The following is a 23,122-nucleotide window of genomic DNA, read 5'->3' as shown; positions in this document are numbered from 1 at the left end:
TAAACAAAACACATGCCAATCGATCTTATACATATATGATTACATTATAATCCTAGCATATGATAAACTTTCAAAATGACTTGAAAGAAATCAAGATGACAATAATTATTAGTTCAATCCAAAATTTCAAAAAGGGAAAATTAAAGATTAACCAATTGCCATCTTATATTTTATAGCTACTCGCACCAAAACACGCTAGCCTTATAGCCATTTGCGCCCTTACTAACAAACCCATTATAAAGTCACCTTCTTACATTTATGCATAAAATCTCTATTGATCATTGATAATAGAAAGTAGAGGGTTAAACCCATCGCCACAATCCACAAACTGGTAATTCACCATAAGGTGGCCTTGAGCATATCCTCTTCCATCTGTGTCCAATCGTTGGAAAACCCCAACATCCAAATCCAACCCTCCATTGCTGCACTGATCCACAATCCTCACTGTTGTCTGTGCCCCGGTCCACGCATTTGTCACCTAAATACAAGTCAAGATAGGATCGAGATCATCAAGTAGTAACCATTATGGATACTCTTGTTCTTATTGAAGTGAAACTTTATGTTGATTACTACAATCAATACTCCAGTTCAACACCAATTACTATTTACTAGTGCCTTTGAATTTGGGTTAATCCTGATTTATTCTAATTGGTGGGCTATCAAGTGAGTATTTAACAATCTATCATCTATGTATTTAGGTTCATGAACTAAGATTCAAAAGGATGATGTTTTTAAAATGCAAATTTCCAAAGGAATAAAGTTTATCTTTAAACATGTTTGGATTTAATTAAATCAGTAATATTTTTAATCATATGGCATATTAAATAGTTACGTGATTTAGTTAAATGATTACATAAGTCATATGATTTAGTAGGAGATAATAAGTTGAAGAAAAATAGAAAAATCCTCCAAACAATTTAGAGGAGATATTTACTCTTTTCAAAGGTAGCAAAAAAGAAGGGTACACAGTAACATAACATAATTCTAACAAACTTGTGTCTCTGGAGTGATAATGCTAGTAGCACACATTTTGCTATAATTATCCTAGCAGGTTGTGATGCTATCACATAAAACTACTATTTTTCTACACCAATCCTAGTCCATTACATAGAACAATTGTATTAAAATATGTGTGAAAATTTTTGGTATTAGCATTAATTATTAGTCTCTATATATAGATATGCCTGAGCAACTGGGGTGTACAGCAGCAAATTAAAAGTAAAAACTAATAAAAGGTTAAGATAGACAAGAAACATCGACCCTTTTTGTGGGTAAGATTCGTTGAATGAAACAATTGAACACGGTTTTGAAACAATTGTCTATCAATAACCCCATTAGCAAATAGCTAGCCTACCCATATTTTAGTATCAAGTTAAAGAATGTTGCAAGAAAAAATCAGTTTCATTTCTTACCTTCAAGCACTTGCCACAAGAGGCCTGGCCACGAGGTCCAGCCGGGCCACAGAAAGCTGTCCATCCATACTTACTACGCCATGCATAGGACTTGCTAGCATCCCAAGTAGAGCAATATGCACTAACAGCATTTAAGTCCCACCCATGTTGCTCAGGATTATAATAATGATATGTTGCACGCACATTAGATGCACTCTCTCCACCACCTCCGCTGCTGCCGCCACCACCTCCACCACCACCACCGCCGCCGCCTTGACAGTTACTTTGGCAGTTCTTGGAGGGTGAGCAGTAGTCATCAGTTGTGCCACAATAGCCATATTGGCTACAACATAGGTTGTTTGAGCAAGTCTTTCCACCTACTTGCCAACCACACTGTTGAGCTATATATTGCATTAGCTACTAGACACAGTAAAACCACCGAACACATACCAAGCCTCTCCATTTTTCTTCAATTAAATTCTTGCACATCATGGTCTAAAGATGGGTTGGGGTTATATATGATAAGGGTGCCCAAGTGAGAATTACCAAAATACCACTAAAATTGGATACACATTAGGACCAAAGTGTAGTTTTGGTGTACTTATGGGAACTACATACTCATCAATTTTGCGCCATAGCAATCCTCAAGATTGGTGGAAAGTGATTATTAAATTGATCAAGTGGCATGGAACTATACGGTGGACTTAGTCAGGAAGATAATCTGAGGCGGCTAAGCCTAAGCGTATGGGTTGTTGTCAAAACACATGTGAGGCGGCCACAAATAAATGTTAATAAAGAGGAAAAGGCCAAACTTTGAAAGTCAGAAGATAAGGTACCTGGCCTGCTTTGTTTCATCATGATTCATGTTTATAGAATTATAGATAAGCTTTCCTACTCACCTTTAAGACTTTTTTGTCTCTCTTGGTGGGAACACAACGAACCTTTGGAAATGAGTAATAAGTAAATTTAGATCTCTGGCATCAAAGAGTGCATGTAGCATATAAATACGAATATTCCACACTTTGTAAATAAATTGGAATACTGTTGTGTTTCTTTAAAAAAGAAAAAAGAAAAAGAAAACTGTCATTATTACGATAATTATTATTATATAGTTATAATGGGATTATGCAAAACAGAAAATGAGAAATACAAATCTAAAAAAAATAGGCAAAAACAATGCATGATGTTAACACTTAACAAAACGGGGTGGAGGTGTTAAGGAGGCAAGTGATGGTTGACCTTGTTCCAATCATTAAGACGAATACCATATGCATTAACAGCTTTTGTTTGGCATAGAGTACAGATGTGAATAAAGTTTCACATTAAATAATAATAAAAAAGAATAAATGATTAATATAACACAATTAGACTCATACACTAATACACATTGGGTTTAAGTTTTTTGATTTTCTATATGTTATAATTTTTTTTATACAAAAAAAAAATTACTATAAAATTTATTATTTTTGTAACTAATTTAGAAATTTACTAAAAATTATTGGGAGCTATACATATCTGTCCGCATACATAGTGAGGGACTAATAAAAGTTTCAAATAAGTTTTTCTAAATTCATTGCGTTTTGCAGCCAATTGAAGGCATAATTGGAACTTGTTCAACAAAAACCCCGTTTTGAATTAATGTCTTAAAAAGTGTAAATGCTATCCCTTAATTTTTTAGTAGCATATGCAGTTGGAACTTTTTTTACATGAAATAATAAGAACAACTTAATTAAATTGGATGTTTAACTTGTATATGAGATTAATTAATAGTATAATATTTCAAGATTATTCTTTTGTTTTTAAAATGGTAATTACATACTATCACATGCTGGGTGATTATCTTGTTAATTTATGCACGTGTACTGTGAAATGCATGTTGATTGTATGCTAGAAAATGTTATAAAACATACTTGAAGAAGAATCACTAAATTTAGGTTTAGTTTAAAAAGATTAGCTAAAATTTTACCCTCACAATTAATATGAAATGCAATATTTTGAGTGGAAGTGCACTTCAATTACACACATGTACAGGTCTTTTTTCTTTTTCTTTTTTTGGGAGGGAGGGGTATAATCTCATTGTTACAAGTGAGATGAGGGATTTAAATCCTGGATGTCATGAAAACAGGTGTCAATTAGTTGAGCTATATTACTCTTGACATGTACAGGTGTTCTTGAGCATGCAAGAAGAGATGTTTCTAGTAAAAATAGAGTTAAAGTGGTGCATAATTATGAAATAAAACAAATAATATTGTCGTCAGTGAATCTTGTTTATTATTGTTAATATTAAGTTCATAATTTAAATAGTATTGCACCCCAAAAACCTGGTAATGGTGAGATTGTACTTAAAGCTTGTGAGAAACATAATAGGAAGTTAGGAGCGAATTTGTGATCCCCGTATATTTTTCTTTTTAATTTTTGCATAAATATTCTGTTCACGTTGATATTGGATGATTTATGCTTTTATTCTCTATTTGTAATTATTTTAAAAGGAAATTAATCTACATAAAACCAAATAGTTTACCCCTGACTCACCCAAGGCTGTGGAGTATTTCTTAGCTGGATTTATATAGGATTTAGAGAAAAAATGTCAATTGATTTGTAGAAAGTTTCAACTATTAATGGACTAATTTAGAGGTCTACAGACTAATAAGCTAGCATGATTCGATAGAATTTTGAAATTAATACATCTGTGCAGAGCAAGCCAACGTGATTGGCTCTTTGTCCCAAACCTTAATTTTTTCCTCAAATTGATAGAGTACTTAATGCTTGAAACATTTTGGAAGACACATGCATATTTGTTAGGAATCACAGATTGCTTATATTCTTCACCCACATGCATGGCCTAGAACCCAGATTTGGACCCTATTTTCACAGATCTTTCTCTTGGTACTGAGGTTTTTCTTGCTCTTAATTAGATCGTAGATTTGCAAAGATCTCTGAACATTTTCTCCAACTTTTGTCATCTTTGACACTAGTGCCACACTGAGACGCAAAGAAAATTTAGAAAAGTTTGGAATACATAAAAAGAGTGAAGTTGATGAACTACGTTGGGGTCCTTGGGACTATGTATATGTGTGAGGATACGTATTACAAAAGGGTTAGGTTTTATGTTCTACCACTGCTAGATCAAATTATATGTAGACTAGATCAAATTATCTCTAAAAACAAAAGGTAATATAACGTATTTATAATATAATATATTTAAGGTGTTATTGTTATTATTATAATAAGGTCTTATCAAATAATAATAATAATAATTTAATGGATACCTTTAGGGCATTGATTTAAGAAATATTTTTAAAAACTTTTTATGAGAGAAAAAAAAAACTGCTTTTTTTTTTTACTGTTTTTATATTTTCCATAAAATTAGAATAAAACTTTCTTAAAATTGTCAATTAACAAATTCTCTAAGGGCACAACTTAACCAAAGACCTCTATTTTCTCATAAAAATCTTGTAATTCAAAGTGAGACTAAATGCATTTATGCGTACCCAAATGATTTTACTGAGCATTAAAAGACTCAAAACACCAAGGAGATATATTTTATGAATGGTTGATGAAAATTGGTGGCGCTACATATGTTGTTCTTCTCTAGTTTATATTTATTAGTATTGGATGGTAGCAGCTCAAATGGAACTTAGCTAAAATAATCCAATTAAACTGTAGATTTATATTGAGGATATGTTTCATTCAATTACTCTAAGGATATGCTCATTATCCATTGTAATTTTTATTAAGTGATATATAAATATAAATCTTAAATTACATCTAGGCTAAATAAGAATTGCAATGTGACTATAACTCATTCATCACAAACCGTGCACTGCATATATGATATATCTAGAATAATTGTGCACTATATTTTGATTTAAATGAAGATAATTTTATCTAAAAAATCTTATCTCCAACGCATTTAATTATATCTTTCCAACTTCTAAAATTCTCACAACTCAACAATAAAAAAAAAAAGTAAAAATTACATGAATTATAAACAAGTAGTTGATATGAGGTAAAAGAAGTTTACGTAAAAATTAATTAGGAAAACACAAATGGCTACTTTATCCACACACAAAAAAAAAAAAGTTGATAAGAACAAAATTTAAGATATATTTTATCAACCTAGAAATTATAGAAGAAGAAATTATATATATTTTTAAAATTTAAAAATCTAAAAAATTTCTGCAATATGGTGAAACCACTTAGCGCAACCACGGCATTTAAACTCAACTTTTATTATATAGTATGTGATTTAAGGTGTTATTGTTATTGTTATTTTTATAATAATAATAATAATACTATCAAATAATAATAACTAGTCGCTAACCCGTGCGATGCACGGGATTGTTTTAGATCAAATGTTAACATGTTCATGTTAAATGTTTCTCTAATTTCAATTATTGAGAGCTTAATAGTCCCCCATATAAGATCGTCCCCAAATCATCAAATTATTGTAATAATATTAATATTTAAACCAAAAAAAAAAAATCAGCAATACAAAAAAACATTCGCTCAGCTAAATCAAAAACTTTCATCCAACCTAATCAAGACATTCCTCCATTTTCATGCACGGCCAAGTCTACCTTAGGTTGAACTCAAAATGATTTCATTTCTTTAAGTGTTGCATAGAATTAAAAAAAAAAAATTTCTCAATATTATTCATTGAACATCAAGGAAAAACAATAATCCTAGTACAATGCTAACTACCTTAAAATTTACTAACAGCTACTAGCTAACTATTACGTTAGATGTACATCAATGATTATTGTATCTCTAAATGTAGAAGCACTTAGTTGATGCAGCCTTAATGCAACAGTAGCTCTTTAACAATACAGTTGAGTATGACAAACTTGTTACCAGGTATTTTTCCTTCTTGGCCTCCTACTTGACATTTTGTTTAGCCTCCTTCCACAAGCTTCTTCCCAATGAACTTTTTGTGTGCCAACAACATCAAAACCTTCAAAGCAAGCAAACATTTTTAGACAAATCCTAGATATCAAAACCTTTAAAAAACAATACAAATGCAACATCTATAAAATTCCATGAGAAAAATATTGACACCTTTTTTTGGATATTAAATAATAAAACTTTAAAATACGGCCTTAGGTACCCGTCCATTAACTTATAGCATTAGTAGCAAAAGTTACAAAGAACAATATGTCAAGCACAAATTATTCTCATATCAAGTCATTGACACAAACCTTAAGCTAAGAAATCACTCTGCACATACCCATCTTTTGCATGCCCATATACAACCTCCTTCACTCTTCAGAGCATAAGGAACCATATAATCGAACTACATAAAATAATAAGGATGATAGTCTGACATCCACCATAACAATGTGCAACTTGCTATCTACTTTCTCCACCACTTTTGCACCTTCTAAAACACAAAAAATACCCAACTTATTAAAATGAAGTTGTTTAATGAAATATCTTTTAAATTAAATTATTAAAACAATAAAAAATGATTGAAAAAGATAACTTTGTGACCAAAAATTCAAACTTTTTAAAAACTCAAACTTTTGCACTCACCAAGGGCCATCAAATTGTTATGTTTTGACTTAGCGTGTAACACCTCTACCGAGTATTGTCTTTATAAAAAGCGCAAATCATGAGTCCAAGGTTGAGGTCGATCTGATAATAGCCTAGATAAACCGCTTTGTGAACCTAAAAACACAAAACAATGAAACAAAGTCAATCATTTTCAAAACAATTAAATAACCAAAAAGAGTCAACAATTTCATTCAAATGAATAAACAACCTTTTGAAAAGGTAGTAGATGAAGAGGAATAGTTCTAAATCAAAACCTTAATTAAAACAAAATCTAACCCAATCACCTAAATCAAAACCAACCGATCAAAATACCAAAAACTAAATCCTATTAAACCCCCCAAATTTAAAATAAAAATTTTACTTTTTAAGCCTCTATATGTTTTGATGAAGATTTGGTCTTTCAAAGATGGAAAACTCATAGCTTGTGTATAATTATCTTATGGGTAACATCTAATACAACAAAACAATAACTAACTGACATTGACACCCAAAAATCTATTATGTATTTAGAACCTTATTCAAAAGTTTTGAATTAAAAGAACACAATTTTAAAATATTAGTAAACCAAAGTGCCAAATTGGACCTAAAAACCACAATTTCACTCTTACTAACAAATAAAGATATCAAGCAAGGGGAAAATCCTAAAATTAAAGTAAAAAAATTGCTAATCATTCTTTAAAGCCCATGTAGAATTTGATCTTCTATGACATTTCCCAAGATTCAAAAAAAAAAAAAAAAAAAGAATAGAGAGGAAAAAGGAGGTTTGGTCATGTTGCTATAATCTCTAGTTTTAATGCCTCTAAATCATGTTACTTGCTGATATTTAGTAGCGTATCATTCTTATCGTCAAAATTAATACCTCTAAATCATGTTACTTGCTAGTGTCACAATTCACATTCTGTACATAAATATACTCTATTCAGTAGAATGGAAAGCTATTGCAATCAATTTTATTCTTTATTTAACCAAAGCTGACATATATAAGCTTTTGGGAGCGTTGACATTATTCAAATATTCTGTGGTACTATGCTGAAAGTTACTGTGCTGAAATTTGAGACTCTAACGTCAAATAGCAGGAGGGACATTCAATTGTGTTCAGGTTGTTTGGTGAGAGAACTGTGAGAAAAAAACAAACTAAATTAAACATCCCCAGGAAACAAACAAAGGCTTACAAAAACATAGCCTACTTACGAAGAAATCACATATTAGTGCATGGCTCATAAAGAGCAGGGTCCCATTATTCCAAGCTTTCTCATTCTGCAAAATAATGAGAAAACACAAACTAAGAAAAATCTTATCTAAAAATAAAATTGAGTTAAAACATAGGTAAAAAAAATTTAAGAACTAATTTTTCAAAATTTAAGGTGTTATTGTTATTGTTATAATAATAATAATAATAATAATAATAATAATAATGTTTATTTCGATTAAAAGCAGATGACACTTCATTGAGATAAGTTAACAAAAATTTTCATAAATTTACTTGACCATAATAAAAGAACTAAATATTGCTTTAACCATAATATGAAAGGAAAATTAAAATAGAGGAAATTCGTATTGTGAGTAATTTTAATTGAGGAGAAAGTTAAAGCAATCTAAGTTGAATAATTTTAACTTAAATGATTTTTGAACACTATATATTTATTTTAATGAATTTAGCTTTTAATAATAAAAAAATTCATCAATTTTTGCGCAGGAAAATTTGTTTCTTTTGTTCAATGGGTGCAAGAAATATAAATACATATCGTATTCAAAATTTTCACATAATAATAATAACAATAATAATTATTGTTATTGTTATGATGATAATGATGTAGTTGTAGTTATAACATTTCATGTGAATTTTTTTATCTACTTTTGGGAAAAAAAAAATATTGAGCCATTTCATTATTGTTTCATTGTTTTGGACAACATTTCAATAATTGGTAAATAGATTGCAATATTTCAATGTCAAAGTATGTTTTAAACTTATTGCAATACTAGTTACTAAAATGCACAAGAATAGCTAATAGATAATTTTCAAGAAAAAAAAAAGGGCCATTATTTTTGAGTTAGAGTAATAAGTAAAAATGCATGAAATTAAAAGAAAATGATATTGAAAGAAATAGCATAAAAGTTTTATTAGTTAAGCAGTAGAAAACAAAGTTGTTTTATTTATTAGTTTTTGTAGGAAGGAATAAGAGACAAAATGTGTTTATTGAAAGATCATAACTCCTCAATATAGATATTCCAAAATGTTCCTATTGAATGAAAATATATCTATTGAATAAAAAGGTGTTTACTGAAGGGTTATAATCATTTTATTATAAATAATGGTTCATATTCATTTGGTAAATTTTTTTCAACTTCTACTTTTTCATCTTTCTTAGAAACACAAGAAACTTGTGGGTCTTCTTCGTAATTGCTATTTGTAAATCATAATAAACTTGGTTGTATCATGGGGCCAAATTTGTAATAACCCTTTAACAACTCTTGTGTTGGGGAAAATATTTTCTAAGAATAACATTCAATTGTGCCACCAAGTCAATCAAATTTTATGTTTTTCTATTAGATTATTTTGTTATTTCATTATATTAGTTATCTAAAAATTCCAACTATTTGGACAATTGATTTTTTTGTAAGTCATTTTTTTTTGGTTAAGCAGTGAAAAGGTCCAAGAATCAAGTCACACTAACGGTAACAACAATAATACTAAACTATTTCCTAAAATGTCTTACGAATGCTTTTTGATCCTCTCATATTTCTCAATGTCTTCCATATGCCTTACTGAGTTTTTCTTCTCAATGACAATTTTTTGTTTTAATATATACATCCTATGTGAAACACTAAGTAGATACAGAACTTTAATGGACAAAATGAAAAACACAACTGTTCGGTGTTTTTAAATATATACATGACATAAATTGTATAATCACGTGACACAATAAGGAGTGATCAACAAAAATCAAACGTTTTGTTTTTATATTATATATAAATATATTACTTAGAATAGTTTTATCTAATTTGTTATTGTGAGAGATCATGCCCAAGGCTCGTTAAAATTTTAAAATTATTTCAAACACAAGAGATTGAAATACTCTTTTATCTCTTAAATTCTCCATTTATAGTAAATGTTGGATATTATTGTGCAGAAACTTTTACAAAAATAAATAACTAAATAAAAAAGAAACTCGTCTAATTGAAATGGCTATTAAGAAGATTTCCACACATGCAAACTAATTGTCATCATAATACAAAATAACAACACTCTAGCTAGTTTTTTACTCCAAAACAAACAAAATAAACTTAGGGCATTGAAAGGAAAGAACTAAAAAATTAAACAATAAAACTTCCTAGTTCCTATAGTATACCAATTAAATTTGTTAGTATTGAAAACAACATGGGGAGCATTCCTTAACTTCTTCTTCATTAGCCGACTTCTCTTCCTTGACGAGTTGTAGTATCGACTCAAACAACCATGTAGAGTAAGGCAAAGTGATTGGCTCTTTGTTCCCAACCTCAATCTTCTCCTCCTCCTTAAGTTGACAGAGTAATGCTTGAAACATTATGGAAGACAAGTATTGGTCAGGAATCACATATAGTTTACGCTTTTCACCCACATGCATAGCCGTGAGGTTTTTCTTGCTCTTCATTTGTAGATTTGCAAAGAGTCGCTGAACTTTTTCTATAACTTTCGTCATCTTCAACCCTAGTGCCACACTCAAACGCAATGAAAATTTAGAAAAGATCAGAATTCTTAAAAAGTACGAAGTTGATGAACTACGTTGGGGTCCTGGACTCCTGGGGACTATATATATATGTGTGTGTGTGTGTGAGAGAGAATACGTATTACAATAGGATTAGGTCTTGTGTTATACCGTTGCTAGAGCCTATATGTCGGTTTATATCTTTTTTTTTTTTTAATGATAAATGAGATTAATTGCCATGTAATATATGTTTTATTTTATTATTTTAAAAAAAAAATATGCAATTTTATCATTGTGGTTTTGATGACAACCGCCTAATCATGCAAAAAGACATAAAAACCTAGAAGCTTCAGACATAAAAACGTAAATCTTTTATTATTTATAAGTGAAAAGGAAAACAAAATACATACAAAAAATAAAATGATTTTGTATTTGTTGGCACTAGACCATATGCTTTAAGCCTAATAGGCTCGTACACAAACAACCAGGGGCGGAGCTATAGCAATGGCCTCCCAAAATTTTAAAAAATTATTTTATATTAAGTATAAGTATTAAAAACTTTAAATATTTAGGTACAAAAATAGAAGTTGACCTTCCTAAATGTTGAGAAATTATAAGGTCCTTATGGTGGACAAGTAACGTGGTCCATCATTCCACTAAAACACTCTCACCTGTTTAAAATTACTGAATTAGAAAAAAAAATTAAATTAAAACTGATTACTAACTTAGCAATTATAAACAAGTGGGGTTTTTTTAATGGAATGGTGAGCAAGTGACGTGGTCTACCAGAGAACTTTATAATTTCTCCTAAATGTTTGAGTTAGTCCAATGATGCTCTTAAAACCCAATAAAATTTATCAATTAGTCTAGTAGTTATAGAGACAATGTAGTTTTTGTTTTCTCTAATTTATTTTTTGTACATGTTTAATATCAAACTAAACAGCTTTTGTATACTTGTTGGAGTTTAAAAGATGCTAAGTTCCCCTAAAAAATTATCTTGCGAATATACATATGTGAAAATTGTTAATTTTATATACAATATATTTATAAGTTATGACCTACTCTAGTATCAAAAAATTAATGTTTATATTTGTGTATGTTCATTTAAGCACGTGTGTGATAGTTTATCTTGACTCGAGACTAATATATTAATACCAAAATTTGGCTCCCCCTAAACAAAAAATCCTAGCTCCACCCCTGCAAATAACCCAGTACTAGAAAAACTCAAACTAGATTTTATTGTAGGAGGCTATTTAAACGTGTTTTTCTAAGCAAAAAGTATTGACAAGTGTGCCTTCTTTCGCTACATATATATGGATCTAGGTTCCGTTTGGTTGAGGGATGGGAAAATTGAAGAATGATTAACTCATTTGTTTGGTTGTGAAGAAGAAATTAGATGATGGAAACATTAATTTATATAAATTTATCATTATATCCATTTAAAATAACACAAAAGTAATATATTATATTTCTATAAAAGAATTGTGTATGAATGGGCGCTTCATTTTATTTTTAAAATAATGAGAGTATGAGAAAAAGAGAAAAATGCAAAGAAGAAAAAGACTTTTTTGTCCAAAATACATATTAGTTTTTGCTTCTCTTTTCTCTCTTATTTTCTCCCCCATTTGGGAAGATTATGTTTTAGTGGCTTTGAGGAGAAAGCATACGGACTCCACCAAAATCTCATTCTTTCTCCTCTCTACAAAACAACTAAACATACAATTTTCTCTCCACTTTTCTCTCACTCATTTTCCATTCCCCAATAATCATTCCATCGAAATAGGGCCTAAAGTTTTTGTCCAAACTAAAAGGTAATTGTAGTCAAGTATGCAACTATATAATCATAAGGGCATATTTTCATATTTTGCTTCATTGGTATTAGAGCCACAGGGCTCTCTGTTGGGATTTTTTTTTTTTTGAAATTGAAATTGAATTGTCAATTAATCAAAGACAGAATAGGTACAGAGCAGAAATAAAAACACCACAAACCAACAGCAGGACAAAGCTCCAACATAGACCATAGGCAGCAAAGCCAAAGAGAAAAGGAAAAACCAATAAAATAAAAACACTAGATCCCTTCTAGACTACACAAGTTTGCTAGACTCTCGGGGACCACACCAATCCATTTGCTTTCCTCTCCTGATCTTTTGGCTTGTTGACCTAGCTCATGGGCTATTTTGTTGCTATTCCTGCAAATGTATCTAGCTTCTGCATAATTAAAGCCATTCATTCCTTGCAAAATGCCATGAATTATATGACCTGCAACTCACCACACATCTTTGCTGCAGATTGCTTGAACTGTTTGCATTGAATCTCCTTCCAAAATGATTTGATTTAATCCAAGCTCCTTCGCAAGAACAATGCCTTGCTCCATAGCAATTGCCTCAGTCTCTTCCACTGCAAATCTACCCGAAAGGGGCATGCTCAAAGCTACAATGACTTGATTATCCAATCTCTAATTATAACTCCAACTCCTGAGTTACCTTCGATTGTTGGTACTACCCCATCCACATTTATAAGATAAACATCTTTAGGAGGAGGTTTCTAGGCCCTATCCTTTGTCCCTTTTGGCTTTATTAATTGAATATTTGCCTCCTTGAAGTCTTCTATCAGATGGATAGCCAATCCCCAGACATGCTCAGCAACTGCACCACAATTCTCATTCACCACCTGGTTCCTGTTATATCAAATTGACCAAGCCACCCTAAAGAATTTCTCCAGGTCACTTTGAGTTCCTTAGCTCATTAAGTTAAGAGCCAAATCAGTGACATCCAAGCTACAATCAAGAATTCTGATAGGGCAGTCAATTCATTTAGCTCACACTACCATAGCAGAAACACAACTTAGAATGGCATGCTCAACTGTCTTAGGATCTTTTTTGTAGATGGGGCACTTGACATCCATTTGGATTCCTTTTTTGAACAAATTTGTCAATGTGGAGATTGCATTCATATGTAATCTCCAAGCAAATATTCTAATTCTCTCCGAAATATTCAAATGCCACATCCTCTTCCATAGCAGAGCACATGTCACCCAAAGAGGATTCACACCAGTCTTCTTTTTCTAGGATCCTTCTAGCCACATAGTAGAAACTTTTCACTGAAAATGACCCTTTTTTATTTCCCACCCAAATTATAGAGTCCTCGGGAAGATGATAACTAATGGGGATGTTAAGTGTTGTTTCCACCTCAAAAGGTAGGAAAATATTTTTCAGTCTATCCCTCCTCCATCTTTTTGTGTCCGTATCTATGAGTGCGGATACCATGGGAAAATCTCCAAAGTCTTTTCGTGGGAAAACAACCTTGTATGTTGAAGGAGTTGGCAACCACTTGTCATCCCAGATATGGATCAACTTCCCATTTCCAACTCTCCACCTTGTACCTTGTCTCAAGACTTCTAGACTTTGATGTATGCTTCTCCAATTATAGGATGGGTTGCTCCCTATTTTTGCACTTAGGACATCACTATCAGGGAAGTACTTTGCTTTGTACAATCAGGTCATGAGTGAGCATGGTTCTGCTAACATTCTCCACCCTTGTTTTGCCAACATCGCCAGGTTGAAAGCGTGGAGATCCTTAAAACCCATATCACCTTCCCATTTTGATTTGCACATCTTAGACCATCCAACCCATGCAATCTTAGGCTCTTGCTACCTTTGTCCCCACCAGAATTTTCTCATCATTCATTCAATGTCTTCACATAACCCTTTTAGGAGCAAAAAACATCTCATTGTATATGTTGGTACTGCCTAGGCTATTGCTTTTATCAGAATCTCCCTTCCACCTATGTATAGCATTTTTTCTTTCCATCCCATTAGCTTCTTTCCCACTCTCTCCTTTACTTCATTGAAAATTTGTTTCTTTGATGTACCAATTGAGGATGGAAGTCCCAGGTATTTTTTCGGATGGGCATCAAGCATTGGGCCAAGAATTTCCTTCACTTCACTTCTTGTTCCTTCATTTGCATCTTGACTGAAAAAGACAGATGACTTGTCTGTGTTTATTTTCTAACCCGACACCTCTTCATACCTCTAAAGGATGTTACTAGCTCCCTACTTTCCATTCCTGATGCTTTGCAATATAAGATGCTATCGTCAGCAAACAGAAGGTGGGTTATTCTTAGGCTGCCTCTACATATTGAGATTCCAAAAAGCTTTTTGTTCCTGGCTGCCTCCATTATCAAGCCTGTAAAACCTTCAGAACAAAGGAGGAATAAGTATGGGAAAATGGGATCTCCCTGACACAAACTCTTGTAGGGGTTATACATCCGTGAGCCACCCCATTGATAAGCACAGCATAACAAATAGTAGATATGCACTTCATAATTAGATTAATCCATTTATCGTTAAAGCTCATTTTCTTCATTATTTTTTCTAGAAATCCCCACTCAACCCGATCATAAGCTTTGCTCATGTCGAGTTTTACTGCCATATAGTTGTCCTTCCCCTCCTTTCTTTTCTTTAAATAGTGCATAATTTCAAAAGCTACAAGAACATTATCAGTTATAATTCTGCCAGGAACAAAAACACTCTTTATTTTATGAAATAATGGTAGATAGAATAGGTTTAAGCTTATTAGCAAGAACCTCGGATATTATCTTATATGAAACATTGCATAGGTTGATGGGTCAAAAATCACTCATTTTGGTTGGGTTTTTTATTTTGGGGATGAGGGCTATATTCGTTTGATTCAAATCTGCCATTGGTGCATTTGAATTAAGAATTTAAGGATTTTTTTAAACATATTGTCACCAATGATATCCCAATACTTTTGATAAAAGATAGCAGGCATACCGTTGGGTCCTGGGGCTTTTGTTGGATGTATACTGTGGATGGCTTGGAAATTTTCCTCCTTGTGGAATTCTTTTGTAAGGTGCTCATTCATCTCTTCAATGATTTTCCTTGGCATCAGTTCTACCACCTCATTATCTCTAGTTGGGGATCAAGTTGTGAATGACTCCCTGAAGTAGTCAATTGCTACATTAGCAATGCCCCTCATTCCTTCACACCATTTTCCTTCTTTGTCCCATAGCCCTTTAATTTCATTCTTCTTCTTGCGCTGGGATGCTTTGTGGTGGAAGAATTGGGTGTTCCTATCCCCATTTTTGGTACCACTAAACCCTTGATCTTGGATGCCACTTTGTTTCTTCCACATTTGAGCTCATTAATTTCCTTGCTAAGCCTGTCTATTTCTATTATGTACTTATTGGTTTCTCAAAAAAAGTTAATGGTTAAAGACAATCTATAGTTGATGGCCTTTCCCATACATGCCTGCTAGTACGTGGGGCCCTCTTGACTATCGTTGGTTGCTCAGTTTCCGTTGTTTTGCCATAGATAATTAATTAAAACCTTTCATTAGTTTTTTTACGCATTTTAAAAATTACTGCAAGTTTTTTTTTTATTTTATAAAAACAATATAGAAAAAATTAATGAAAATTAATGATATTGGGAGTTGAGAGAAAACCATTGGTATATGGATTATGATATTTTTACGCTCTAAATTTTATTAGTTTCGGTAATTAATAGAAAAAATTAGTGAAAATTACCATAAATTATTAAAAATATATAAAAGCATTACATATATTTAGGTGATAATTTTATAAACAAAGTACATTTATATTACCAATATCCATTGAGCAAACAATACATTATTCCAAACAACAAGGTATAAATTCTTATTGAACCAAAAGTAAGCAAGTAAGAAGAAAAAAGAATGGAAAAATGCTATGGTGAATAATTCCAATTTGTGAAAAAGTCCAAGCAATATAAGCTATCATATTTTTAACCAAAGTATTCTAAAGCACTACACGTTTTACTCAAATGAATTTTTGTGGCTTTGCTAAAAAAAAAATTTGTGGCTGATAAAAAAATTCGTAAATTTACCCAAGAAGATTTTTCGTCTATTCAATGGGGTATAGGTAATATAACGTATATCCCTAAAAAAGAAATATAACGTATTTATAATATATAATAATATATTTAAGGTGTTATTGTTATTGTTATTTTTATTATTATTATACCAATAATTCTAAGGGTCTCAAAAATAATAATAATAATAATAATAATAATAATAATAATAATAATAATAAGAGAAAATTTAACAAATTCCTTAAGAGCATTGGTTTAAGAAATATTTAAAAAAAAATATTTTTAGTAAATAAAAACATAACAGATATAGAAACAAACCTACGTGTAAGTCCTACGTTTTTGGTAACACTAAAAACAATAGAATTAGCTGAAGTTGCCTTATGATCCACTTATTCAGTGATTCGTCTCACTATTTAGTTTAATTGAAGGTTTATAGGTATTGATAGAAGTACAATATTTTTTCATGCTCATAGTTTTCAAGCTCATTTTCATTTCATCCATCTTTTACTATCTGCGACCCAATCTCCATATCAAATATGTATAATAGATAATCTTTGTTTCAATTGGAAGCAGAGAGCCTCATTGAGATAAGTCAACAAAAATTTTCATAAATTTCTTTGACCATAAAAAAATAACTAAATATTGCTTAACCAAAATATGAAATGTAAATTAAAATAGAGAAAATTCCTATGGTGAGTAATTTTAATTGAGGAGAAAGCTAAAGCAATCTATGTTAACTAATTCTTACTTAATTATTTTTGAACACTATATAATTATTTTAATGAATTTAGCTCTTAATCTAAGGGCTTTGCTTCTCCTTCTTCACACTCTTAACACTTAACAGTTTCACACAGATGGTTTAGATTGTGAATGGTTAGGTGGTTGCCCCTCTTTGAACCCAATGATTTCTATCAACTCAGCCCTTTAAATCAGCCACCCATGACCCTTCTCTTCTAAACCCTATACCCAAAGATCGATATTAAAATAAAAGAAAAAGAATTTAGCTCTTAATGAAAAAAAATTTCTTCAAATTTACACAGGAAAACTTGTTTATTTTTCTCAATGGTTACAGGGTCAGGTAATAATATTTCATATTGATATTTTTTTTTATTATATCATGTTTATTGTTATTGGTACAGGGTCAAATTCACGAAGGAAAACTTGTTTATTGTTGTTGTTATTATTATGATGATGATGTAGTTAATTATAACATTTCATATTGATTTTTTTTTATCTACTTTAGAAAAAAAAATTATAGAGCCATTTCTAGAGTACATTCTTTGTTTTGGGCGACATTTCAGTTTAATAAATAGATTGCAATATTTCAATGTTAAAGTATGTTTTCAACTAATTGCATGTGTATGTGTGTGTGTGTATATATATATATATGTTCGTGCGTAATGGCTATCTGGATTGATAATATTTGTGATAATATTATGCAAATAGGAATAACACATGAACACACAAATATTTATGTGAAAATCCTTTCTTCTTGAAGCAAAAAATCACGGGATAAACTTCGAATCAACTTTACTATCATCAAATCAATTACAATATCTCTTGTGTATGTCTCACGGCTAAAGAAAAATCTCTCTTATTTTTCTTTGTTCTCACATAGACTCTTTTTGTGCTTTGTGTCTCACAGCCAAAGAAAAATCTCTTTATTTTTCTTTGCTCTCACACACACTCTCTTTGTGTCTCACGGCTTATCTCTCATACACACTAATTATTTATCTAGAGGGCAGCAACACTTTGCTCTCTCCTCTCTACCTTTCTTTTCTTCTTCTTTTTCTTCTCCCTATAGCTCTTCTTGGCTATTTTCTCAAAGGCTGCAACATTTTACTGTCTCCTCCTTAGCTATCATCTCGAAAGTGGAAACACTTTACTCTCTCTCCTCCTTAGCTATCTTCTTGAAGACGGCAACTCTTGCTCTCTCCTCCTTAGCTATATTCTTGAATATGGCAACACTTTGTTCTCTCCTTTTTGGTTATCTCCCAAGCGGAAATCCATTTTTTCTTTCTTGATTTCAAGATCAATTTTCCCTCTCTCAATAGGGAGGACTCTTGGGCCAAAGACTTTCTCCTATTCTCTCTTGGATTAGGAATACATTACTTTTTTAACAAGAAATAGACTTAATTTCCACACCAAGAAATAGTCTTTCCTTCTACATAATAGAAACCCAAATTAATTTTTTCTTCTTCAACTAGGAAACCTAATTGATTTTTCAAGTCACAATTGGATTTGAGGCAATTTCCCAACACACACTCGTTAAATTAAATTTTAAAATTATTTCACACACAAGAAATTGAAATACTCTTTTATCTCTTAGATTCTCCATTCCTAGTAAATGTTGGATATTATTGTGCAGAAAATTTTACAAAAATAAATAACTAAATAAAAGAAACTCGTCTAATTGAAATGGCTATTAAGAAAATTTCCATACATGCAAACTAATTGTCATCATAATGCGAAATAACTACATAAAAGCTAGTTTTTAACTCCAAAACAAACTAAATAAACTTAGGGTATTGAATGGAAAGAACTAACAAATTAAAAAACAAAACTTCTATGATAGCTAGTATACGAATTAAAATTGGTACACCTGCTATGTTAATATTGAAAACAACATGGGGAGCATTCCTTGACTTCTTCGTTAGCAGACTTCTTTTCCTTGACGAGTTGTAGTATCGACTCAAACAACCATGTAGAGTAAGGCAACGTGATTGGCTCTTTGTTCCCAACCTCGATCTTCTCCTCCTCCTTAAGTTGACAAAGTAATGCTTGAAATATTATGGAAGACAAGTATTGGTTAGGAATCACATATAGTTTACGCTTTTCACCCACAAGCATGGCCGTGAGGTTTTTCTTGCTCTTTATTCGTAGATTTGCAAAGAGTTGCTGAACTTTTTCTGTAACTTTCGTCATCTTCAAAACTTAGTACCACACTTAGCGCAAAGAAAATTTAGAAAAGATAGGAATTCTTAAAAAGTATGAAGTTGATGAACTACGTTGGGGTCCTGGGGACTATATATATATATATATATATATATATATGTGTGTGTGTGTGTGTGTGTGTGTGTGTGTGTGTGAATACTTATTATAATAGGATTAGGTTTTGTGTTAAACAACTGCTAGAGCCTATATGTCGGTTTATATCTTTTTTATTGATAATTAAGATTAATTTCCAAGTGATAATTTTTATTATATTAAAAAAAAAGAAATTTGCAATTACATCATTGTGGTTTTGATATAGCACTCCAATTAGCGTGGTTTAATGAGTTTGATGACAACCACCCGATCATGCAAAGAGAGATAAAAACGTAGAAGGTTCGGATCTACACTCCTACTAGGTATAGGATTAGTACTTACAAGCTTGAAGAGGATGCTGAATTGACTCGGTGAGTCCAAGTCCATTGAGGATTGTAAAGATATGATTCGAATAGTGGTGGCTCCAGGAATTTTTTTCAAGGTGTTCCTCAACAAGCATAAATTACACAATCTAATAAAAAGAAAATTTTATATGAAGAGGGTATATTTAGAGTAGACGGTCCGAATTTGCAAGACCTATGATAGGAAGAGTTACTAGGACGACGGATAAGAGCGTGAGACAACGAGGCTCCTTAAGCATGAACGGGTGACCTAAGGTGAACAGATCACCTTCAACAGATGGACGGTCTAGGATGGACGAATCGTCCATCAATGGAAGGATGACCTGCAATAAACGGATAGGGCTCCGAACGAGCACTAATGACGATGGTCTCGAGATGGGCCACGTGGCAGTGACATGGCTTACTTGGTCTCCAAGGGAATTTCAAATAGCAACAACTTGAGTTCCACGATTAATCAAACCCTTATATGGAAAGGGTCCCTTAAATCACGTATGTTTATAAAGATCTTCTCTACAAGAAAATATTCCTCTTCTCCAAGGAACCAAGGTCGGTTCTTCATCACTATAAAAAGGCCATAACCTACAAAAAACAAGTACGCATAATTCACCCCAGCTCTAGCACTCTAGAGTTGTGACAATCTCTCTAACTTAATCTTCGGAGGGTATTTGGCCGGTACCATACCAGCACTCTCTTAAGGTCTTTTTTCTTTCTTGGTGTTGTGAAGGTGTTGTCGCAAGCACGTGAGAACCATGTAGTCTACTGACGATTTTCAGCATCATCAGTTGGCGCCGTCTGTGGAAAACCTAGGAATAGATAAGTCGTGCTACTGTTTCCCGGACAAAAGGTTGCATGGTGCTTACCCATTCGATGACAACCAACAACAACACCCAAGGAGACGAACCACGTACCGCGGTTCTTAAGAAAAAGATCCAAATACTAGCAGCGGCAGTTGAACGCCTTACCAAGCAAAACCATGACTTGGAAGAGCAACTGCGCCAAAGGGACGCCAAGCCTTAGGACCAAAAGGGGGAGCAGGAAGGAAACAGCCGCTAGCGCAATGACACCAGGCAAAATCGAGAAGGGCCGGAAGGCAGTAATGTTATGAGCTGGCCAACAGCCACGGATGTTGCCCCGCCAAACCTAGTCACAGACATGCAGATAATGAGATAGTAGATGGACTTGATGATGCACGCCCTCAAAGGGCGGTGTCTAATGATCTCGACGATCTAGTACATAAGACGGATTCGCCTTTTATCACACCTGTTACTTCGTTCCCTCTACCGCCAAAGTTTCATATGCCACAAATAGAGGCCTACGACGGGCCAAAAGACCCCTTAGACCACCTAGAGACGTTCAAGACCCTCATGCATCTACAGGGTGTAGCGGATGAAATCATGTACAGGGCCTTTCCAACCATTTTGAGGGGTCCTGCAAGGGTGTGGTTTAGCTGGCTGAAACCAAACTCCATCAGCACTTTCAAGGAGTTAAACGCCTAGTTCGCCTCGCACTTTATTGGCGGACACAGGTACAAGAAGTCAATCGCGTGCCTGTTGAACATTAAGCAGCAAGAGGATCAGACGCTAAGGTCTTACATCACCCGTTTCAACAAAGAAGCATTCTCGATTGATGAAGCTGACAACAAGATACTCATGGCAGCGTTCAGTAACGGACTACAGAAGGGTAAGTTTTTGTTTTCTCTATACAAGAACGATCCAAAGACTATGTCGAATGTGCTTTACAGGGATACCAAGTACATGGACGCGGAAGACGCCCTACTTGCGTGAGAAGAAAAGCCTAGAAAAAGAGAAAGATAGGAAGATACAAGACTGGAGAGAGGGCGGAAGGTCAGGAAGACTAAAGACGGGCGAGAAGATAGACGCTCCAAGACCCCCTCGGCGAGATTTGCAAATTTCACTCCTCTGAACGTTCCGATAGATCAGGTACTAATGCAGAAAAAGGACGAAGGATCGCTAACGTTTCTTGGCAAGCTGAAGGGTGATCCTAACAAGAGGTCCAAGGACAAATTCTGTCACTTCCATCGTGACCATGGCCATGATACTTTCGAGTGTTACGATTTGAAGCAGCAGATAGAAGCCCTAATCAAGCAGGGGAAGTTGCAGAGGTTCGTAAGTAAAGAGAAGACAGACCAGCCGCAAGAGCAAGGCCCTAGAAGGGAGAGTGAGCGCCCCAAGCCACCCGTCGGGGATATAAGAATGATTGTATGGGGCACAACAACTCCCTATTCAACCAAGAAGGCATACAAGACGTACCTCCGAATGGTCTAAAATGTCTAGCTGACAGGATTGGTCCTAAGGATGGCACGCACGGACGACCTGGCGATCAGGTTCTCAGAAGAAGACGCTTGATGCCTCTATCACCCACACGACGATGTGCTTGTCGTAAGTATATGAATTGGCAACTACAACACTCACAGGGTCTTGGTAGATAACGGCAGCTCCGCTGACATACTCTATTACCCAGCATTTCAACAAATGAGGATTGGGAGAGAATGACTGATCCCGACTGACGCGCCACTCATTGGCTTTGGAGGTACAAAGGTATACCCACTAGGCGCGGTCACCTTATCCATTATGGTTGGCGATTACCCCCAGCAAATCACCAAAGATGTTACATTCCTAGTAGTAGACTGCTCATCAACTTACAATGCTATTTTGGGCCGCCTTACCCTCAATTCGTGGAAGGCTCTAACCTCTACCTACCACCTGATGCTCAAGTTCCCGACCGAAAACGGGGTAAGGGAGTTACGCGGTGATCAGATAGCAGCACGCGAATGCTACATTGCCATACTCGAAATACACGACCATTTGCCAACGATGTGTATAGAGGAACGGCGGGCAGCGGCAGAGTCAATAGAAGGAATCAAAGAGGTGCCTCTTGAAGATACCAAGCCCGAACGGACGACAAAAATAGGTACTCTTGCTAGCCTATCAGTTCGTCAGGACATAAAGTCATTCCTAAGAGATAACCAGGACGTCTTCGCATGGAGCCATGAGGACATACCAGGAATCGACCCTTCCGTCATTGTTCACAAGCTAAACGTTTTACCTACTTTCTCTCCTGTTCACCAAAAACAAGTGTGTGTTCGCTCAAGAAAGGGACAGGGCCATAGTTGAAGAAGTTCGCAAGTTGCAGGAAGCAAGGTTCATACGACGACGCGCCACTCGTTGTCGTAAGTATACGAATTGGCAACTACAACACTCACAGGGTCTTGGTAGA

At 33.6% G+C, this 23,122-nt stretch overlaps 1 pseudogene; it reads right to left on the bottom strand.

Annotated features, from left to right (window-relative positions):
- LOC142629965 (pro-hevein-like) lies at positions 1–1,869 on the bottom strand (annotated as a pseudogene).
- Positions 1,870–23,122: the final 21,253 nt, after the last annotated feature.

The sequence above is a fragment of the Castanea sativa genome, chromosome 3 (genome assembly GCF_040712315.1).
Source record: "Castanea sativa cultivar Marrone di Chiusa Pesio chromosome 3, ASM4071231v1".
Taxonomy (NCBI): Eukaryota; Viridiplantae; Streptophyta; class Magnoliopsida; order Fagales; family Fagaceae; genus Castanea; species Castanea sativa.
The sequence above is the reverse complement of the archived record's forward strand: the minus strand, read 5'-3'. Positions and strand labels throughout refer to the sequence as shown.